Raw genomic sequence first — 7,134 nt, 5'->3', positions numbered from 1 at the left:
AGTATTTTCAGCAACATTTGGTATCCTTGATGTTTGTGGTACTCGTTCATGGCCACTATTGGCAGCAGGGACCTGATAAATATTAACACACCAGATAACAATACTTTTATAGGATTAAAACTTCATTAATAATGTACATAACTTATAAAATCGAGTTACCTGTTCAATTGAGGTGCCATTGATATTTTGACGCATAGATTCATTGAAAGCATATTTGCGCATCAATTGTCGCATTTCGAGTAATTCTAATTGTATCTTCTCCTGATTTTGTTTCATCAGATTCATTTCTTCATTGTGTTTATCCTTTAACTCGGTTATCTCTTGTGTTAACCTTTGGACAGCTTCATTAGATGAATCCTCTCCAACAATATTTCCTAAGGAAGATCTACTACCCCATTGAACAGAAGGAGTTGGACCAAGTCCTAAACCACCAACATATCCACTTTTGTCATTTCCGAACACCTGAGAATACACATCGCCTTCCCAAGCAACAGCGCGAGGAGGTTGGTCAGTAGAGCTTTCACTATTTTTCGTCCTTTCATTTATCATTTCCTGGCCATAAAATACATAAATCCAATTTGGAATTCATTTATTCGCTTTTATATTTTTTCCTAACTATTTCCCAATTAAGAAAATAAAAGAAAAAAAGAAATCTTACAATTGCCTTGACAGAATCATCATCCAGTGGTCTACCATCCTTACATTTTGTATGAGTTAATATGAAAACTTGTGCTCGTGTAGGCTTTATCCCATTTATAGCCTAATACAATAAAATTGATGTAAGATATGCGTGAAAAAAAATTAAGGTAGAAATACTTTTGTGTAGCTTTACTTTACTTTCACGGAGTTCTATATTCAAACTAGTTTTTACAAAATCAATATTTCTGAATTCAAGGGAATTCTATGCTATCTAAAGGAATAAAGACGACCAAATAGCAGATGAATCACTACTCCAAAGGAGAATAATTGTTAATGACTATCTAAAAGCTGCCTTCATGGTTACTGTTCCTCCTTCATAACAGCGGATAACCAAGGAGGCGACAAATTGTCACGGGGTGCTGCTGCCTGTGCAAGAGGCTAAGAGAAGACACATCACAGCTATGGGACTTTGTGTGCTCCTTCTCTAGCATCTCATAGGTATTCACTAGAACAGTCGAGGAAGTAATGTTAAGCTGGAATGCAGCTTGAAGACTACACTGTTGTACCGTTTTTGGATTATTTGGGTCGGAAGAAAAAGGAGATTATTCTATTATAGTGAGAATAATATGAAGACTACAGAGGTTCTTGTTTTTCTTATACTTCTGGTGCAAGGAGAGAATTCCTTTTTGTATAGAGAATTGGACTATCTGGATGGATGAGTGTTTTAAGCACGCACCCTATGTGTGCATTCGTACCACTCTATCTTGGTAAGTAATTAATGAGACGCATTTTGACTTATACAGAAAAGGAAAAGGAAAAGGAAAAGGAAAAGGAAAAGAATGAAATAACCTCCATACTCAACTTTCTTCACTACTCTAGTTAGATTCTGCTTCACTCTTCACAAAGCTATAGTACTTCCATTTTCCTTTTTAATTAAACACGTGTAACACGTCCAATGCCTAAAACTCAGGCAATGATTTCCTTGGCATGATCAAACATATGGATGAATATAGCAACATAGTCCAGTAATTCCAATAAAGAAAGCCACTAATGAAATTTGAAAGTATGTAGAAGAAATAATACTTGTCTATAGATTACTTTTATCCAAATATTTAGCCATATTGACTACCACTGGAAACCCATTTTTCGTGTGGTAAATTTTCAACTCCAGACAAATTTTGTCCTTGGTTCTGTGCAGGTAAAATAATGTGGACACTCACTTCTTCAAAATCTTCGAATACAGCATTTCACTTCAATTCCCCCAACCCAAAGCAAAAGAGGAAAGAGAAAAAAAAACAAAAATGCTGTTTGAGTACCCACTTTTAATGCTTTTACTTTTCACAGACGGACTAATACACAAGAATGAGAAATATGACATTAAGATATCAAACTGTTAGATGAAATAATCTTTATAGTTAGTAATTTGAACAAGTTTACCTGCTCATCCATCAAGGTAGCAGATCTTTCTTGAGGCTAAAGCTTTATGGTGAACAATAAAAAGTATTCTCAAGTCCTGGGCGCAGAACACACAACACTTGGATTGAGAAAATAATAGGTTAGAGGAATCATATTTGACCTGTTTTCAAGTACTCAGGGGGAGTGAAAGCCAAGTTTGTACTGTAACTCTTTCCATCTCTACTGTTCTTCATCAAGCCAAAGCAAGAGAGTCTAGGATTACCATCCTGTAAAAATGCTAACCAATTTTAAGAGGACTACACCAACAACAACCATTAGTAACCAAAGCTCGCCATAATCTAACGTACCTGATCAAATAAGATTCTGTAAGCATTAAGATCGTGATATAACGCCCGACCCTTGCTACTGCAGTATTCCAAAGCTTGTGATAGGTAAAAAGCGACCCTCAACCTCATCGCCTATTTCATAGGTTGATTCTCCCCTATTCCATTTCAAAGGTATTAAATATCAGGCCTTAATCACAGATTCATGATTCATTCAATTAAAGTTGATAAAATGACAAAGGTGCAATTGACTATTTAACCACAAAAACACAAAATAATTGTCAATATAGTAATCACAAACAAATCCCATCAGTTACAACATAATGTTCCTACAATCTAAATTTCTGAAATACAAAAATTTAGCATTATTACTTACAGTGAAACAAATGCTTTGCAAGGGTTTCATTAGGCATGAATTCAGCCACCAGCAATTTTTCTTCCCCTTCACAGCAACATCCAATTAGATTTGCTAATCTCTCACTCCTCAGATTCCCCACTGCCTTTGCCTCATCCTTTAAAACAACACAAACATTGTCCAAAATACAATAAAATCAATTGCTACACAAAAAAAAGAAAAAGTTGCAAAATTGGGAAAATGGGGCAAGAAAATGTAACTAACAATACTAACCAAGAATTGGCGAGAATCAGGTCAAGCAGACCTATTGAATCTTTTAACAGCAACCCAACGACCATTTTCAAGCAAGCCTTTATAAATCTACTGTAAATTGATTGGACGAAGAGAAGTTAACATTGCCATTGACGCACTGTCTTCTGTAAATCAATTGAACTGATCTTCTGTAAATCAATTGTAAAATCGAAGAGAAGAGGATTTACCTGGGAAGAAGATGTGCACAATCGTTGACGCACTGTAAATCGCACTGGCGTTTCCGCGCACTGGCGTTGATGCAGCAGCGAATTAGCTAGGGCGTACTGGCGTTGATGCAGCATTTCCGCGCACTGGCGTTGATGCAGCAGCGAATTAGCTAGGGCTTTTTCCGCAAAGTCGATTCAACTAGTAAGGGAAATCATTCAATGTTTTCCTTCAGTTATTTTCTAATTTTTTTCTAATTCCAATTGGGGAGGGAAACGAAAAAAGGTATCAAAAAAATTGGAGGGAAAGATTTTCTCTTCTTTTGTGCAGAGGAAAAGTTAAAATAATAAAAGATTAATTACAATTAGTAATTTTTAGTGGCTATTATTTTTTATTACCGGTAAAAGGATATCTTTTACTGGCTAATGGTCATATGCCGCTAATATTTAAGCTTAAAGAATTTATTAGCGACCATTGCCTTATTGCCGCAAAATAATTGCCGCCAAAGGTCGTTTTTGTAGTAGTGTTAAAACAAGCCCCTCGGAGTTGAGTACGTGTGAAAGAAGAAAGAAAAGAAGAGATAAATAGCTGATCCACTCTAGCATGGGCCAAGCGCGGCCTTAGCGCGGCCACGCTAGAGCAGAAGAAACGGGGCAGTGTTGAAGTCGATTAGCGCGGCCCGAGCGCGGCCGCGCTAGTCCAGGAAGCACTGACAGTGTAGAACGCCATTTGCGCGGCCCATGCGCGGTTCGAGCGTGACCGCAGTAGTCACTCCGAAACGTGGAAATTTTAGGGGTAAACTTGGAAGTTTGAGGGCAATTCCACTTAACCTATAATAGGTCCAGCTCGCCCAAAAAGATGATATCAAGGTTTTTATAGTTTTGTTCAAAGCAAGAAGAGGCAAGAGGCAAGGAGGATAATTCGGCATCGAGTTCTACCTTTCTTCCTTTTGTTTTTATTATTCATGATGAATTTTGTTGTTGTTATTATGAACACAATTATGAGTAGCTAATTATTTAGTCTAAGGTTTTGATGAAACCTGTTGAGGGATGAACTTCTTGTTGTGTTAATATAGTTTGTCCAGTTTAATCTCTATTTGTTCAACTACGTTCTTGTTGTAGTTAATTGATAGGATCTTCAATTAGTTGTGCCTATTTAATATGTATTACTCGGAAGAGAGTGCATATTTAGGTAGTTGTTGAACAACACCACTCCCAAAGTATATGAGGAATCAATAACCGAGGGTTTAAAGGTGGGATTAGGGATAACGAAACCTTGAGTGCGATCTAAGTGAGCTGTAATAAAAGCCAGCTAGCGTAACTCGGGAGAGTGCATCTAGTAAATTGTCGTAATTATTCGGGAGAGAGTTACGGTAGTAAGAGAGCTCATGATCGATAAAGACGATTAGGCAAATCTATACGAAACATAACAGGAAGGAATTCCATCAATAGGGGAAATCACAACCTTAGATCCTTCTCTTATTTGTTTACAACTCAGTCATAGTTAGATTTTAGTTTACTTAATTTTATTCAGTTATAGTTAGTAGAAATATCACCAAGTATTATTCAAAATATCTGGGAAGCTGATTACGGAGAATTCACTGAGGCTGACAAAAGTAGTTGGTAGGTTAATTCCCTGTGGGATTCGACTCTGGGCTAAATACCCGGATTATATTTGCAACGACCGCTTTGTTTTCTTATAAGGCATAGTTGGGCGTGATCAATTATCCAAGTAATCCTCAAGACAGTATAATGTTATTCATATCATTTGGAAATTGTTGTTCAAAGGTTCATAATCTGATCATGGCATTTTCTTTGTAGAATATTTACTTTCTAAGGCGTAAAATAGTTATTCGGTTGATATCTGGAGTAACATATTTTAGAATATTAACATCATGATATTTAATTAATAATTATTTTTTACTCATATGTAGTAAGTAGTAACAAATAAGCATACCCCCATCTAACAATGGTTTTAAAAATTATTGTAAGATGAAATCAGTACTCTTTCAAAAATATTTTTTATAATAATAAGTCTCTCAAAAGCAATATTACTTGCCTAAAGCGCTGGTAATTTAGAGCCAGTTTCGCTTATTGATTGAGATTAAAGTAGATGATAAGAATCAAACACTAAAACGGATTTTGTTCCCATATGAATCGTTTCAAAAGCATTAGGAAATAAGTTCATAACACATTCTTAAACATACAACTTCATGGAAATAAGCTTATTTATATAGCTAAGTACAACTGTGGGAGTGAATGCCAACAACCGGTGGTAGAGGTAGGATTTTCATTCAGGGGCCGGGGTTCAAAAAAGAAAATAGTTAAATAATTAAAAAAAATTGTGGCCAGTGAGAATTGAACTGTTTAACCAAAAAATAAAATTTTGACTAAAAATATATTTTAGAAGAACACAGGTTACTGATAATCGCAAGAATATATAAAAGAGAGTAATTTTGAATAGCCAGAATATAATTGAATAAAGCAAGTAAACCAAAGTGTATTCAGATGATTTTTCGTGTCCCTATAATTGTTCAGTCTTCTCCTTTTATAGCTATCTTAGATGTAAGTGCCTTGCTTTGGTCATAATAAGGTTATTATGGGCAATAAATGACATTGAATGCTACGTTACATAATCATTACATTTAAGACAGATTCTCTAACGTTTTCAGCATTTAATGCTTATCAAATATTGTATTTGGACCCTCGTATGCTGTCAGATTCATTCCTTCTGATTCTCGGATATAAATGACTTAAATAGGTACGGGCGTCGTGTTACTTGTCTGATGTCTCGTGCCTCTTCCTCTTTCTTTGCTCGTATCTGTTGTAACTCCCGACTCGTGGTTAATTGCGATTCTTTGACCATTTGACTAATCCACGTGTCTTGACACGTCACCTTTATATATAAATATAATTTTCCCCAATACAGATAGTCCCCCCACTTTCCATTTATTCATTAGTTGAATATTTGGGAAGTGGATTTCATTAAAACGAGAATTTTTGTCTCCATTAATGCTGTGACAGAATTGACACTTCAATTGTCACTTCCATTTAATGCGTTTCACGCGTGTCACTTTCCTATTGGCTCTGCAATTTTACAGCACTTTTCTAGGCTTTCTTTTTAGCTTCCCTGTTCACGAAGTGTCAGTTATCATTATTATGGCCCTTCCTTTATTGTACTTTTTCCTTTTGCCGGTTACCCATCAGTATAAATATAACTTCTTTACTTGTCTTTTACCACATAAAGCGTATCGAACACTTTAATTCTTCAAATCTCTATTCATTTCTTCTTCACTTCAATCTTCTTCGTCATGACTTCACCAAAAGAACCCCTATTTTAGATAACTTCCCCAGTGCCCCCATTAGGCATAGAAGAGGGGGTAGACTCCGTAGCTTGGGGTCTGCTCGCGGTGGTAGCTCATCCACGCCTTCTCCTAGTTCTGGTCCCTCTTCGAGAACTAGAGGTTCCCTTTCTCAAAGGTCTTCTTCTAGGAACAAAGAACCTGCTGAGCCCTTACGAGCCTCTAGTTGAAGAGATAGTTCCAACAGAACTATTTTTTCACCATGATAGGGAATCTCTTAGGAACCAAGTCGCTACTTTAGATCGTGCCGATGCTTTCCCTACTCAGATTACAGAAATATTAGCTCCTATAGTTCGTAAGGACTGTCACTGGAGTAGTGATTTTCCAATTATCATTCCCAATCCAAATCAGAGGATCACTTCCTACATGATTAGATTCTCCTTTGTTTATACATACCCTTTCACTCTAGGGTTTAAACCAGCTATTGACCCGGTCATTCTAGATTTTTGCCATTTTTTCAATGTTTGTTTGGGTCAAATTGGTCCAATTGTTTGGAGGGATGTCGCCTGCTTGAGGCACCTTACCAACATGGCAGATGTTGGCTTTACTTTCCCCCACCTAATTCACCTCTACTCCCCTAGGCT

At 36.6% G+C, this 7,134-nt stretch overlaps 1 pseudogene; it reads right to left on the bottom strand.

Moving 5' to 3' along the window:
• Positions 1-2,204: 2,204 nt before the first annotated feature.
• Positions 2,205-3,326, bottom strand: LOC109221537 (annotated as a pseudogene).
• Positions 3,327-7,134: the final 3,808 nt, after the last annotated feature.

This window comes from Nicotiana attenuata, unplaced genomic scaffold (genome assembly GCF_001879085.1).
Source record: "Nicotiana attenuata strain UT unplaced genomic scaffold, NIATTr2, whole genome shotgun sequence".
Taxonomy (NCBI): Eukaryota; Viridiplantae; Streptophyta; class Magnoliopsida; order Solanales; family Solanaceae; genus Nicotiana; species Nicotiana attenuata.
The sequence above is the reverse complement of the archived record's forward strand: the minus strand, read 5'-3'. Positions and strand labels throughout refer to the sequence as shown.